Source organism: Mchenga conophoros, linkage group LG20, assembly GCF_057382185.1.
Source record: "Mchenga conophoros isolate Kocher_MC1m ecotype Shallow Benthic linkage group LG20, M_conophoros_male_GT1.1, whole genome shotgun sequence".
Lineage (NCBI taxonomy): Eukaryota > Metazoa > Chordata > Actinopteri > Cichliformes > Cichlidae > Mchenga > Mchenga conophoros.
The window spans coordinates 31,171,720-31,187,885 of NC_140545.1; the positions used below are offsets into that span (position 1 = coordinate 31,171,720).

Consider the following 16,166-nt stretch of genomic DNA (forward strand, 5'->3'; position numbering starts at 1 on the left):
GGATGATACAGTATTACAGATCTAAAATCTAACTGGTACTTTAAACTTTTATACCTGACTCCTTCTCATTGACACACACATCTCCAACTCTTTCACACGCTTAAAGCATGCGTGAAAAATCCTGCAAAGTGAATGTGTTAATTGCTAATAATAGTGAGTAGTTTTTTAAAGGCTACACTTTTACTCCACAGAGCAGTTTGCTAGTTACCAGAGCGTGGTAACAAACATGTTGGCTATATCAGCATAAAAAAGCGGTCGGGTATTGCGAGACGATCTAAATTCTTTGCAGAAGCTAAGAGAGAGAAAATCCTGTTGTTCTTGTCTTACTTTCTCTCTTTGTTTTGCTTTGTTTGACTCTTGCCTCGCAGATGTCAAGCCCTGCTCGTTTCCATCTTCTTTCCTAACTGAGCCTCAAGTATCTCATCTCTCTCAAAGTTTCACTGGCTGGTTCGGTTCATGTTGCTGTTTTGTCATAATGGCTGTTGAGCTGTCTGTCACGGTGAAAGCTTCGGGTGTGTGGGGCCGACACTCCTGTCACGGGTAGTGTCTACACCATCAACCCTGCCAGTGGTTGATGGTGTAGACTCAGACACGGGGCCTGTACACTTCATCACACAAATTAATGTGCAGGCTTGCTGGGTATCGCTAAACGGCTGAACTCCGTATACACTATTGTTCCAGAAAATAAAGTCAGAAGTGCGAATAAAGGCACACGAAAAATTGGAGGGATGTTATCGAAAGACGTTTTTGTTTTTAATGTGCATATTTCTAACCTGTCTATGATTGTCATTACAGCCCAAGGTAGTCCATTACAGTAAACCACTACACCAAAATATTAGCCCACACAGCCTACTGTTCAACAGTTTTACACAGCCTTTAGATAACTTTCCTAAGTGAAGTTATCACTCAGCACACAGAAACAGTTTGCATATTTCAGAACTTTTGTTGAGCTGTCTGAAAAGTTGCATTTGAAACTACCTGCCACATAAAAGTAACCAAGGCTATGCTTCCCTTCTGCTGAACTAGCAAGATGGCTAGATGCTAAGGACAAGAAGGCTTCTGCAGCCACAACTTTACTGATATCTGTGTGCAGGAACTCACGAAAGAGAGAGAAAATAAAAAGAAAAGGATGTGTGAGGAGTGTCATTATTTGCTGATTTATTGAATGAGTATCTCAATAGTGTCAGCTCTAAGACATGCAGACTGCACAGAATCACAGGATAAATCTGATGTTATCTTGTTCCAACCATAAGAATGCCTGTAAACAATAAAAAGCTCTCCTTTTCATATGGAAAAGAAATAGAAAAAACTTATAAAAGACTTGCATAAGATGTGGCCTACTTCATATAGTGAATCATATAAGGCTTATATGATTTACTCATGAAAGTGGCCACTTTCTCATTACTTTTATATATTGTTTTAGGAAGTATCCAAAACATAAAAGTTTCATTTATATAATTTTTCCAGGGATCTCTTTTTTCACTCTTGTATGCTTTTCATACAAGTTTCACACAAGACAGATACAAACTTTATAAGATTTATTTAATATATATCTGTTCCATATAGGGACTTTCACTGGATTAAAAGCAGATACCTGAGGCTCCATTTATTTACATTTATTTGTCTGTGTATAACTTTACAGCTTATCAATGATAATAATGATAATAAAAATGTAAAAAAATGTAATTAATTTGCTCCCATATGGCCAAAATATGTATTTCAGTAGGCTTAGTCACAGTAGTGTCTGTCTGCCACTGTGGCTCTGGATATTCATAAATTTGTAAGTTATAGTGTAACAAAGTGTCATTTTTTTGGTTAGGTCCATATTAATTAACGTTTATCTTCAAAACAATTTTATAAACAGTACAGTGCTTCAAACGTACACAGAGGGGTCAGGTTTTGGCCCACATTTGCATTCAGAAGTGCTTGAATTGTCCATGCCATAGATTCAAAGGACACATTATCCTGAGAGTTTAGCCAATATTGACACGATAGTATCACACAGATGTTGCAGACCTTTCTTTTTCACACCAGTGTTATGAATTTCCTGTTCCACCGCATCTCAAAGCTGCTCTATTGGACTGAGCTCTGATGTCTGTGGAGGGTAGTTGAGGGCAGCAAAATCAATGTCACATTCAAGAAACTAGTTTGAGATGGCATTTGACATTGTGACACGGTGCGTTATCTTTCTGGAAGCAGCCAACAGAACACCAGTACACTGTAGCCATAAAGGAATAGATATAGTGAGCAATAATACTCAGGTAGGTGGTGGTTAAATGATGTTCAGTTGGTGCTAAAGTGGCCAGAGTGTGCCAAGAACCCTACCCCCACATCACTCCACCAGAAGCAGCCTTAACCATTAATTAATCCTCAATCTACCAACTGATGTTGCAACGGAAATTGAAACTCATCAGACCTGGTAACATTTTTTACAATCTTCTATAATCTGTTTCTGAGATAGTTACACAAACAACCATGTCATAGTCAAAGTAGCGTAAATCACCTTTCAGCAGAGTGTCTCAAGCTGCAAATGATACCAAATGCACTGAACTGCAGGCACGTGACTGGCTGATTATATTTGTGTGAATGAACAGCTAAGCAAGTTAACCTAATAAAGTGACTGGGGAGTGCAATTCTGCACAGTTTAGAACCAGACTTGGTTGACATTAATGTTTGTATTGATAAATTATGGGTATGATTTTACATAGCTTGACAACTGCAGAATGAATCTGATTATATCTTCTTCCCACCATAAAAATTCCTGCAAACATTACTTGAAAAAATTACAAAAACAATGTTTATGTTTATATGCAACAATAAGCTCAACAAAGCTGCATAACTTCAAATATGTACTGGGTTAAAACAAAATACCCGAGGGTCCATCTGTTTGACTCTCTATAACTCTCCACATCTGAAAGAATGACACTTAGCTCAAAGGCACGTCTTCATTTAGGCCTTCAGTAGTATTATTAACACATTTTAGATACTTTGTCCCCATGTTGTTACATAATGTGTTTTTTACTATGTTTAATCACAAAAGTGTGTGGCTTCCACTATGGATCTGTATATTCATGAAGATATACAATAGGATTGGAGCATAATAAAAGGTGTCAATGTTTTAATCACAGAGGTCAAAATGAATTAATAATCCTCATCTGACAACCAGTTGTAGAGTACAGCACTTAAATGGAAATATATAAACACTGTAGGTTTTAGAAATAGTTTGTACTGTAGTTCCACAGAAATCTGTCACTTTTTACAAATCTGCTCTTTCCATATTTCACTGGGAAACTTTTACTTTTTACTCCACTGAATTTTAAAAGTCTGTTTAAATCAAATTTGTCTCAATACATCAGATAAGATATCACTTTATTGTTCCAGCGTCTGAAATATGAGAATTTGTTGCTTTGTAAAGTAGAGTGATTTCTTTGTCATGGTCTTTATTGTTTTAACATTCGGTAAAGGGAAGAACATGAATATTCTGAAACTGGTTCTCTCAGATGCATATAGACAGAGAAAAAAAATTGTCTTGACTTGCTTTGGAATTCAACAGGATTTCACTGCTGATTTCAACACTGGTCTGATCTTTGAGTAACGAATATAGACAACCTGAGTAAACCAATAAAATGCAAGCATTTGCATTTGACGTGTCTTTATTGACCTGAGTGGTAGCTAGAAAATGTAGTGCTTTGCCTTCACAGGCATGGAAAAAGCAAAATGTTCCATTCAGTCATGTGTCATATTTATGATCAATCCTAAAGCTTCCAGCAGAACATTGCAATAAAGTGTCAAAGGTCGAATTCTAAGCAAGGATTTTCAGCATCAAATTATTCTCAGGCTGAAGGTTGACACAGCAAGGTGCGTGCCAATGCTGTTTCACTGGTACCCAAAGGAGATTCAAGCAGACCAAATGTGAGCACACCATCAGATCAATACATCGAGCTTTGCTTACCGAGGGGTAGAAAAACATCTTCATCACAGGAAGATAGTTTGCTAAATAAAGAACACGAGCAGTCGGTATATACTTTGGGTAGGACAAAGCAGCAACTCAGAACTGGAAAAAAGGGTTCTTTGTTCTTATGAATCCAAGTTAGATGTCACAAGAAGGTAAGCAGGATGCTGCAATAAATCAAATCTACAGTAAAACATGGTGGAAATATTGAAGCCTCGGGGTGTTTTGTTTCTCTGGAGTTGGACTCCAGCACTGAATCTACTCCACTTTATCCACACAGAAGTAACACTGTGGGGGAAAGTTTATATTATTGGAGGATATTAAACACAAACACACCTCAAGACTTTTTAGACTTCCACTAATTCTTCAGATGACCAACGTGTGCTGACTTTAATCCTTTGCTGTCACCAAGATTAACATTACAATTGTTCCATTGAAGACTAAGAACACTGGGGTTTCACAGTGTTGTGAAGTCTTGTAAAGTCCCTGTAGTGCCTTAGTGCTGCTGTTAAAGCAAATGATGGGAAAATAAGTACTAGTATAGCCTCAAATTTTAGCTTTAAATTCATGTGGGAGAAGCTCAGAGTAGAGCTGCTACTCTTCCACACTGGCAGGTGACTCCTGCATCTGATTAGGATGCATCCTGGGTCAGGAGAAATGATATCTCTTGGCTGGTTTGGAAAAGTGTTACTTTTCCCCTGGATGAGCTTAGTAAGTGCCCAGAGAGAGAAATGGGTCTGGGCGTCTCTGCATAGACTGCTGCTCTTGCTACTCGGATAAGCGGCAGAGGATGGATGTCTATTCAAACTGTTTGTGTGTGTGTATTGAGGGATTTTTTTTAAACATATCTGCACAAATTGAATGGCACTGAAATGCTGCTCTCGCCCTGCTTACTTACTCTGTTAGTGTTTGGAAACTGAGTTGTATGGATCTCTTAGTGCCAAAATAGTGTTGTTGTTCTCACACGTGTCATGTTTGACCAGAAGAGGTCCAGTCAACACCAGGGTGTGAGCTGCTGCCTGTGGGTGCAGGATGTGAGATGTTTTTTTTCCCTCTACTAAAATTGTAACCACCCACAGGCAACGAGACAGTAATGAGGAGGAGGTTTACTACATTAAAACTTTACTCACTAATTAGATAGACGTTGCATGCATGGGAGACTAAATTAAATACAAATGCTTAAGGGACAAACCAAGGGTGTAATGAGCATGCAACACAGCATTGTATCATACTATGATGCCAGCAGCGTGATGAATTCTGCCATCGTGTATTATGACATTGATGGAAGATGTTTTTTTGATTTATTTTAAGGTTCAGCCAAAGGGGAAGGGCACCATGTTATATATTAGTCAGTAAAGTCATCCACTACACAATGTGTAGAATATCTTTTTTCTTTTTCTCTTTCTTTTTTAGCTTGTAAACTCTTTTGTATAAATCCTGTTTGTGAGCTGCCTGAAAAAGTGTTAGTCAGTAGACCTAGAACATATGGTGCCGTAGGCCCTCCATCCGTTCAGACTGTATCTTTCCCATTTCCTGGAATCTCTGCTGCTTCCTATATTTTGTGTTTTCACTTATACTGCCATTAACAACCCCCTGAGGTAACATGACCCACAAGAAGCACAATCAGGGAGATGGGGGAAGGACAAATTGAATAACAACCTCATGACAAAAGACACAAAGACAGCGAAAAAGGTTGTCTGTGTGTGCGCGCTCATGTAGATTTGTGAGCATGTGAGTGTGTGCAGCTATATGTGTGCTTTTTTTGTGGGTAAGCAGGGTCACGCTGTTTGCAGAAGATGAGGCTTTTGAACAGGGGGGTGATCATGTTTCATTAAACTGTAGATAAAATTCGATTTTTTCTTCTTTTCTCAGAACGAGGAAATAGAGCTGCAATTTGAGGTTGGTTGTGACATTTCATCCTGTGATTATATTAGCACCCTCTGCAAAGCAGCCACTGCATGGCTTGAAATGATGTTACCTAAGCTGACAAGAATTGATGGGATGACCTTACAGCTTGTCCACCGGTGGAAAATTGCTCCGTGGTTTCGCTGTGAAACAGTGGAGATGTGAAAAAGCCATGCAGAACTGTTGCATTTTTATCTCTCATATTACATCAGTGGAGCAACACCAGACTAACGTGCAGGAGATCAGAGCGGTAACACGTTCTTAGAAAAACCTCCAAAACATGAAGAAAATCTGTCTTATGCGAAACATACAGTGGAATACACAGCAGATTGAATTTTTGACGTACAGCCAAATAACAAAGTAGATACACATGCTCTAGGGGCCTTGTTTCATTATTCATCAACACATGCATCCATTAAATCTGCATAACTCATTTATTTGGCAGATGCAGTATGAAATGCCCACATATAGATTATATTGTATGACAAAATTACTTGAAATGGATTAGTTTTGAGGCAGAGCTGGAAGGTTCTCCCAGAAAACAGGGTAATAACAAATGTGTGGAAATGCAAATAGAGAAAAGGAAACTTTTCGGAGAAATAAATAATTCTGACAGAAGCTCAAACAGGTGAGTCCCAACTTCTGAGATGCATTTTTAAAGTTTTAGATAGAAGTAGACAGACTGGCGACCTGTCCAGGGTGTACCCCGCCTCTCGCCCTATGACAGCTGGGATAGGCTCCAGCGCCCCCCGCGACCCTGAAAAGGATAAGCGGAAGCGAATGGATGGATGGATAGATAGAAGTATAAAATACAGACCTTTAAAATAAGCTTAATATCACTCATCACTAATTTTTCTCTTTTGCATGTTTCAGATCATCAAACAAATATTAATATTAGGCAAAGAATTTTTCTTTTTTAATGTAAAGTGAAGCATTCCCAGTATAAGTGTCATAAAAATGTATCTAGCCTAATGCAGGTTGTTTGTTTCATGAATAAGAAACTAATGAAAAAAATGTATTTTTGGTTTATAGGTGCTCCGATTACTTTTTGGGCAACATGAATCCCAGTTTCACTAGTAGCCTACCTTGTGCAGCCATATGTAAAAAAAAAATCATTTCACAGCCCAGTGCTGTTTCTTGGGGTTTGTTGTGCGCCTGACTGTGCCAACGTATATTCATCTCGATGTACTCTACTTCTAATACTTACAGTACATAACAGCAATGGATGAAAATGTACTGCAATTCTCATTTTCTTCCACAGACTAATTTAATAGTGAACTGAGACTGCATTTCAGCAAAATGCTTTTCAAATGCTACATGTTACATGGATCAAATCAAAGGCTCCTTGAATGTGACTGGTCAGCAGGAATCAATATACAGAAAAAAGAAAAGCTTCCAGTCCTGCAAACATATTCTTTAATACTTGCGTACATTCATATGCAGATGCCTGTTTATAGAAATGAATATGTAAGTGACAATGCAGTTCCTCAAATGGCCACAAGAGGCTCACTCTAAAATCGATGTCATGATTTTACAATCAGTTACGAAAAGACTGCCCTGTTAAAAAGTACAACACGAACTACATGTTTACAAGTACGTTCAAAATAGGTCAGCCTGTGGGACTCTGTGGACATCTCTTCTGTAGAGGAAGAGGTATCATCAAGATGGTTTTTGGTAAATGTGAGATGAGCCTTTGTGTTCCTTTTGGTCAGCAGAGGTTTTCTACTTGAAATCTCTTGTTGTTCTGGGTTCTTTTGTTCTTAGAGTAATTCTGGTCGCCCGGTCACTCCTGGGAAGGCTCGTCATTGTTCCAAGTTTTCTCCATGTGTGTATGTGGCTCTCAGTGTGGTTCACTGCAGTCCCAAAACCTCAGAAATGGCTTTGTAACCCTTTCCAGACTTTTAGATGTCAGTGACATCTTTATTTCTCAGGTGTTTCTTTAGCTCGTGGCATGATGTGTTGCTTTTTGAGTTCTTTTAGCCTGCTTCACTTTGTCAGACAGATTCTATTTAAGTGATTCCTTGATTCAAGAGGTCTACCAGTAATCAGGCCTGAGTGTGTTCAGTGTAGCTGAACTCAGTTTTCCAAAAAAAACCAAACACTTTTAATGAGAGTTAATTTATGATTTAACAAAAGGGGCAATTAGTTTTTCACACCACTGTATCTTTTGGCTGGCTTGGGAACGCCTTGGTGTTCCCCTGGACAAGCTGGAGGAAGTGGCTGGGACGAAGGAGGTTTGGGATCCTCTGCTTAGGCTGCAGCCCTGGATATGCGGAAAACAGATGGTCAGCAGACACTGTCTGTAATAGCTAATCATGCTGTCTTAGGCCTAACATCCCCTAATTTGAGTAACTGAACTGGAACTGCTGATAGAGCTGTTGGTACTTTTGAAGTACCAAAGGTGCTAATCAGCAAGTGCTACTACTGTACATGCTACAGTATTGTTGGTCTGTTCGGTCATGCTTTTAGCTGTGAAATTAAAATGATATGCTTGATTAGTTGATGAATTTTAACCTGTTACATGATGTTTTAATGAAACTGTGATTAAAGATGTAAGAGTCTGAAGAAGTACTTTGTTGATTTGTTTAATTTATGCTCTTGTCACTTGGCCTGTGGTTTGAAAAGAAGAACAACCAAAACATTCCAGGTCCCTTTGGACTCTTTTTACAGTAACATATTGCTAATACTTGGAGGATCTGTTGATTTTAAGCATTTTTGAGTTGCTGTAAGTTGATTTAGTACTTACAGTTTATTTCCTGGAATGGGAGGAGGTATGACTACGTAGGCAGGCTTTGCAGCTCTTCTCGAGACCGATTCTGTTATGCAATGAAGGCTGTGCTGCGAGGTGTTCAACTGAAATGGGGTGTAACCCCATAAAGAGTCTTTCCTCATCCACTTTAGTCAGTTGCTTTGCTTAGTTGTCACCTTCAAGTTGAAGATTCACAGTATTTATTCCCAGATTTATTCATAGCTTGCACTATAAAGATACTGCACTAATCAACTGGTGTAAAGTAAAAAAGGATACAGGGCCCTTCATTTCTGCCATCACATCTCTCATGTCACAGGGACACTGACTATGGCCATAGTCTGTGTCCCTGTGACATGAAAGGTGTCATAGATATATGTCTATAAAATAGTTGATTACATGGACACTGGTAATATTATATTAATTATTCTCTCTTAGATAACAATTAAGTATACCAGTGTTGTAATATGAAACAGGTTAAAAGTGTTGAGTATTACAGAAGTGAGACACCTGATTTTACAAGCTATCAGTGATGACCTGGGGGTCATTTATGGAAATTTCACTCTGTAAATATATTTTACAGATGGTAATTTTCCCCCCGGTAGAGCATAACCCCTTCTATGACAAGCTAATTCCCAGCCAAGTGTGTAATTAAGAACAGCATTAGATATGCTGGGAACGTACCGCACGTGTGTGACATGACGGTGAAGCGGCGGCCTGTGTCACCAGTGTGGTAACTAATCACACGTCACTGGCTGTTACTGACCAAACACGCTCACTGATGCATTCAATGAGCTAAGTCTGATGAAGACGGAAGATGAGCATTACTAGCGTAGAGCATCATTATTAAGCATTACCCCTGACAGTAACATGTGATGTCTGTCACATGGACGCAGATTCATCTACATGAGACTGCGACACACCATGTCATTTAAATGTAACAGCAAGGCCGGAGGGAATTGTCAAGGTTTGGAGCCTGCGGCGCAAACCAGCGTTTGTACTGCTGGATCCATATCACATCACATCATACTCGCTTCAGTGTAGCAGAAATGGCAGGTATATCTGAGGGTATGTAAGGGAAATTCTACTCAGCAGTCCTTCCAACAATGATCTTTTGAGTCTTTTAAAAAATTAAACCACAACCTGATTCGAAGAAACAAATTTTAAAAGACAGGGTTTCGTTTTGTTTTTTGATGATCGGATGAATAACGCTGAAGATAAATCTTCTTGTATATAAGCACACTGATGCTTTTTATGCTGTGCCAAAGTGCCCGCAGACCACACAGCAAAGCCAGTAAATCCCCTCATGCTGCCTTCAGTACTCAAACATCCTACTTATAAACTCACCAAACTGACTACAATTCTGTTTTCCCTTCTTTTCTTCACAGATAACGACATAGCATATTTATGCCAACTGTTTTGTAAACACTTCACTGCTGATATCAATGTCTTCTGTCCTGTCTAATGCTTGTTTTTTTTAGTTTTTACACATTGTCATTTGCTTTCATTTTGTTTGTTATTGCTTCAGATTGGCTTGTTTTGCTCTGTCGCATTGCATTAATAATAGACACATAAAGCTGATACGGTGTGTGTGTTAGCAGACACATTTGTTTATACACACACCCAGCAGGCACAGATACGGGCGCTTGAATTATTGGCCCACTCATCACAGGTCTTTAATTGCAACGGCAGCTTCAGTCATGGTGGTCCATTACTAGCTAAACATACACAACTCTCAGTCAGAGAAACACTGAAAATAATATCACATGTGCACTAAAACAACAAACTAAACACAAACTGCTAATTCAACTTCCATCTTTAACAGTCCCATCACTCCTTATGCCATCAGATGACAATCCTTTCCAATTACTATACATAAAATAAATCTTTCCTCACCACCTCTATGGGATGGGAGTTTTAAATTACTGGGATGCAGTTATCATTAACCTACATCAAACCATCCATTCATTTTCTGAACTGCTTATCCGATTCAGTGTAGTGGGAGAGGTTGGAGCCTTTACCAGCTCTAAAGGGGGCAAGAGGATATGCCACCGGTTCATCATGAAGCTAATACACAGTGCAATCACCCATTTTTGCAGCATTTAAACTTAACCTCACATTTGTGTCACTGGACTAGAGCACTTGGAAAGAACAAACTGAAAAGAGAAAGGCCCCAGCTGGCCGATGCTGGTTGGCTAAAACATGTCGCACTTTTGCTGTGAGGCACTTGTGCTAACCACTGCACCACCAGTAACCTACATGAAATCTGACTTTCAAATGACAGGGAATGATCACTTGTGTCATGCAATCTTATGAATTGCTGGTTTCTGCATAAAAAGAGAAAAGCAATCTTAAATAGCAGAATGAATAACCAGTACTTGCCATTGGGATTTGGGTGTTTAAGCGTATGCTTAAGGTCATTAGTTTGACACTTGGTTTAGAGCAGGATTGGAAATTGGGTTTCTAAAAGTGAAACACTGATCCAAAACAAAAGAGTTAAAGATGTTAAAAAACAGAAATGAAGGGAACTAGTGAGTGAATATTGGGTTCACCACAGGAAATGATCATCGCTTACATATAAATGCAGCATTTCAGCTTTTGAGCAGGCTGCTTTCTGTGGATCCATTTCCAGTGTTGCAGCATTTCATGAAACTACATTAAAAAGTAACTTTATAAAATACTTGGATTACTTTGTTGCAACAAAAGCCATTAGTCTTACAAGTTAACAAATAAATTATTTAGTTTCAAACAAGCAATCTTCTGCTCTTAATGTGGCATAATGTAAAAGCCTTTGCAGTGCTATATTTTTGCCATATTTTACTGGCCCTGTTGTTCCTAATGTACAGGTAACACATTAGAAAGTAACTTCATAAAATGCTTAGATTGGTTTGTTGCAACAAAACTCATTAGTCTTGCAAGTTCAATTAAATAAGTTATTTAGCCTCAAACAAGCAATCTGCTGCTGTTAATTATTAGCCGTGTTTTATTGTTCCTTTAGAAAATCCCAGACACATTTGCACATTTGCACAGATTCTGTTTCCCTCCCTCTACTTGGCAGCTTGTTGTTTACCAGTGGAAAAAACCCAGTCTTACTGTTGGTTCAGTGTGTGCCATGTTTGGCTCTGGTGGTGATATAGCAGTGAAGAGTCTTTACCTTTGCAGTACTTTGAATTTGGCTGATTAAAACATTCAGTAGTTCACAGCAAAAACGATGTGATTGATTACTTGTGACGGTACTAAAGTCATCAACAAGTTTAACACAGTCTACAGTTCAGCTTGTAGCAGATTTTTCAAAGTGGGGACAAGTTTTTTTTTCTCTAACATTATCATAGCGCTGACAGTGACTGAATCGCCTTTTCAAGGATACTCTTCACGTAAATCCACTGTGGGTCCACTGCTCTCTAAAAATATCCATCACAGCGAGTGGGCTCTGCGTACCAACAGGCTCTGCATGTTAATGAGGTTGTGTTCATCATGTAATACAATGCAAAGATTACACATTAAATATGGAGGTATACGTGCAGATAAAGTCTTGGCGGTATTTTGAGAAAGACTGAAGACAGAAAGTGTCAGAGCTGAGGAGCTGCCCTGCATTCAGAGTGGAGTAAGTCAGTAAGGAAGGAAATACAGAGTCTCCATGGACTCCTCAGACAACTAGAAGGAGAAGTCTTGAAATACTGCCTCTCCTGACTTGATCGGGGAGCAATATTTCCCTCTGCGACTCTGCAAAGAGCCTCGGTGCTTAACCTTTATCAGCTTTAGTACTAAGCACTGATTCCTTTATACCTTTGGGCAGAGGTGTGGACTCGAGTCACATGACTTGGACTCGAGTCAGACTCGAGTCATTAATTTTATGACTTTAGACTTGACTTGAAAAAATGTTCTAAGACTTGTGACTTGACTTGGACTTTTATACCAATGACTTGGGACTTGAATTGGACTTGAACCGGTTTACTTGAAAAGACTTGATATTTTACCCCAAATATAAAATTTAACATGCATATTATATAGAGATTGAAAATGTGACGTCATTCACGGGTAGAACCGCAAAGGATTCTGGGAACTCGTGGCAAGCGGTAGTAGCGCACGCAGGCTTTCAATTAAAATCAGTTATACAGCGATAAAAAGAAACACAAAAATGTCAAGAAGCTGTTGTATTATTAACTGCAATAGCCGGTCGCATGACAGCCACGGGAAGCCGACGGGTAAAGAGATCGGTTGTTATCGGATTACGTCGTTGAGGAGAAATTGTTCAAGCCATGTTTCCGAAGTAACAAAGACGCGACGGATGGCCTGGATTGCAGCCATTCAAAGATCAAATATAACGTCCCAGAACACTCCAGCTCACAGGTTAGTCTGCTCCAAGCATTTCCACAAAGGTCAGTCTGCTGTTGTAGTTAATGCGTCATTTTCATAACATAATTGGTGATATAGGTTACAAGCAAGTCTGGCGCTGAACAGAAATGGTCGCGCTATGCTCCTTTATTTATTGTGCATAAATAGTAAATTGTCCTGACACAATATTGCGTTTCGCTTCTGTTATTATGGTACACTGACAAAAACATATACTTTTATTCACAGGATAAAACAGGTTTTTTGTATCACTAATTGCCCAGTGCGATTACAACATACAATATTATTGTCACTGCTACATTTCTGTAACGCGTACCAGAAATTATTTCCACTACTAATTAATTACCGTTGAGCTCAAAGGTCCTATTAATAAACGGTTAAGGAATGTGTATTTATGATGACGATTTGTGAGACTGGTAAACTTATGATACGTACGATGGTCTTTCGTTCTACACGGTGCATTTCAAGGTCCTGCACCCATCCGTCGGTAAACTGTACCTGGGCTTGTTGCAGTGACCTGAAGTTACTAAACTTCATGAGTGTATGCACTCACTCCAAGAAGCGTATGATTATAAATATGCATATAAATATGCTACGATGAGATAGCTGACTTCATCTAACTAGCAAATGTTGTCCAGGCTACGTTGGTGATGCAGTTTTTTTTTATATGTATGATATTTTTGTCATGCGATTTTAAAGCCGGTCCTACAACCGCATCCAAGAATAACATGCAGCTTATCTCAGAACTGTCGGTGAAAATTATTCTTGGAGCTAGGTTTAATTGAGCTGCATTTTAAAGAGGTGCAATTTCACAATTTGTGTATATTTTCTAAGTTCACTATTTTGTCATGTGTTGAGAAAAACACAGATTTTAAAATTACATGGTCTAATATTTACATTTAGCATATAACTGCAACATGCTTTTTTCTTTTTTCTTTTTTTTTAAAGATTGGAAAGGACTTGAAATTCAAAGTTTCAGACTTGTGACTTGACTCGGACTTTTACACCAGTGACTTGAGACTCGACTCTGACTTGCCTGACATTACTTGAGACTTGACTTGAGACTTGAGGATAAAGACTTGAGACTTACTTGAGACTTGCAAAACAATGACTTGGTCCCACCTCTGCCTTTGGGTACTCTTCAGCTGGCAGGTTGTTCCACAAACCTTTGTCAACTGTTCTATTCCTTTTTGTCACACATTGCAATTTACAGCAATAATAATGGCAGACTTATGAAACAAAGATATTAATAATTTTGAGAAAGGTTTAGCTGAGATGTGTCTTTTTCTTGGTTCTGCTTTGCAATATTACGAGTGTTGCATTGCATAACTGAGTGCTGTCAAAATAATTTCTATGTGTTTTAATTTTAGGGTCAGAATTTGATCAGTGACATCTACTTGGCTAATTAAGCTAATGAGCTGGTTGAAAACTGTAACTTAGGCCGACTTATTAAATGATCCAAGATGATTTAATTTTCATAAAGAGCCTTGTAAAGACTTAAAGGGTACATTTGAGAAAAAAAAAGGTCCTCATAGGTCAGCATGTTCATCAGCTATTCATTGATCCCTGGGGAATGTGAAATCAAACTGTGAATATTTAGTAGAACTTTCTATTACAGCTCAGTAATAACATAGCAATAGCAGGGCAATGAGATAGGAAGAAGGAGGTTATACAGAAATAGTAAGTTATTAACTTTTAATTAATAATAATAGCTGAATAATCTTACATTGAAATATATGTATTTGGGTAATAACAGGTCAGAAATTTGGGGTAATAATGTAAAAAGAAACTACTAATTCCTAATGAGCAATTAGTAATAATATAATTAGTAATTATATAATTAATATATATATATATATATATATATATTATTCTCAATATGATTTATATACTAATTTGTAGTAGTTATGTCATAATAATAAGGTAATATTGGCTGATGTTTTGAACATATATGGAAATTCCTGTTTAATAATGCAGGAATTAATTCCACTTCATGTCAACAACGTTATTCTGTGTTTGTTTTCACATTATTACCCTCAGTTTCTGACCTGTTATCACCCAGTTACACAAATTCCAGCTGTAACCACTGTTGACAAAAGATAATTACTTATAGATTACTTGAACATTACTTTAGCAATTGAGATATGTAACTAGTAGAGCAGCAAGGTAGATGCATGTCTAGCTTGCTGACTGCATGTCTTATCCTGTCTTCCTTCATCTGCTGGGACCCCAACCGGTCCCAGCAGATGGCCCCTCCCCTCCCTGAGCCTGGTTCTGCCGGAGGTTTCTTCCTGTTAAAAGGGAGTTTTTTCTTCCCACTGTGGAGTGCTTGCTCATAAGGGGTCATATGACTGTTTCTTTTTTCTCTGTATGTATTATTATTATGTTTCTATGTCAGGATTCTTAAAAAATAAAAAAACTAGGTGAATTCTTCCTACTAGCCGTGGCATCGGCAGATCTGGTTTATCTGTATGTTAAGCTTCTGTGCGCTTGTTTATTTGGATTTGTAAATAAATAAAAAGCAAATAAGCAAATAAAAAAACAACCAAAAAAAACACACACACAAACAAAATCAACACAATATTCTCACCTTCTTTCTAAACTAAACTAAACTACACATCCATGGCTGTATTTTCACTGGGATGCCATCGGTTCTGTTTTGACAGTCTCTGTGTTTTCAGAAGGAAACCTGCATTTAACATTGTTTTAGCAAGTACAAATCAGCTCTGGAGAAACATGATATTTTTTTCCAGTGTAAAAAATTGATTTCAGAGTTTTCAATGGGAATGCTGACAGTTTGAGATCTTTCTACTGTAGTTTTGGTGATGAACTGTATATTTGGGAGGTAAGCAGTACTTATCACTTATAATACACAACTACACACTGTAATCTATCCTTCTATAACAATGACATCTTTTAAGTAGGCACTGTATGACAGAGAAAATAACATGATGATTTTTGTCCTTACTCTCACTGAGGCAGTGGTGCATGTCCAATCCTCTGCATGCTCTTTCCTTTTCTCCACTCTTGCCTGCACATCATGAATGCAACTCTGCTAACATCTCTTGTTTAGCCCGTCTTCTAGCATTTTTCATGTTAACACAGAGTTTTAGGTCTTCCCTGCTGACGCATAAATCATTTCACAGGGCTGGCTGAATTAAACACCAGAGGGGATTTTAATTTTATTTCAGAAGGATCAGACCCTGGAGA

General features: G+C 38.3%; 1 protein-coding gene across 1 annotated transcript in view; it reads left to right on the forward strand.

Annotated features, from left to right (window-relative positions):
* The window catches only part of syt6a (synaptotagmin VIa), a 96,291-nt gene that overhangs the window by 8,435 nt on the left and 71,690 nt on the right, over positions 1-16,166 (forward strand). The gene's annotated exons all lie outside the window — the stretch shown is intronic.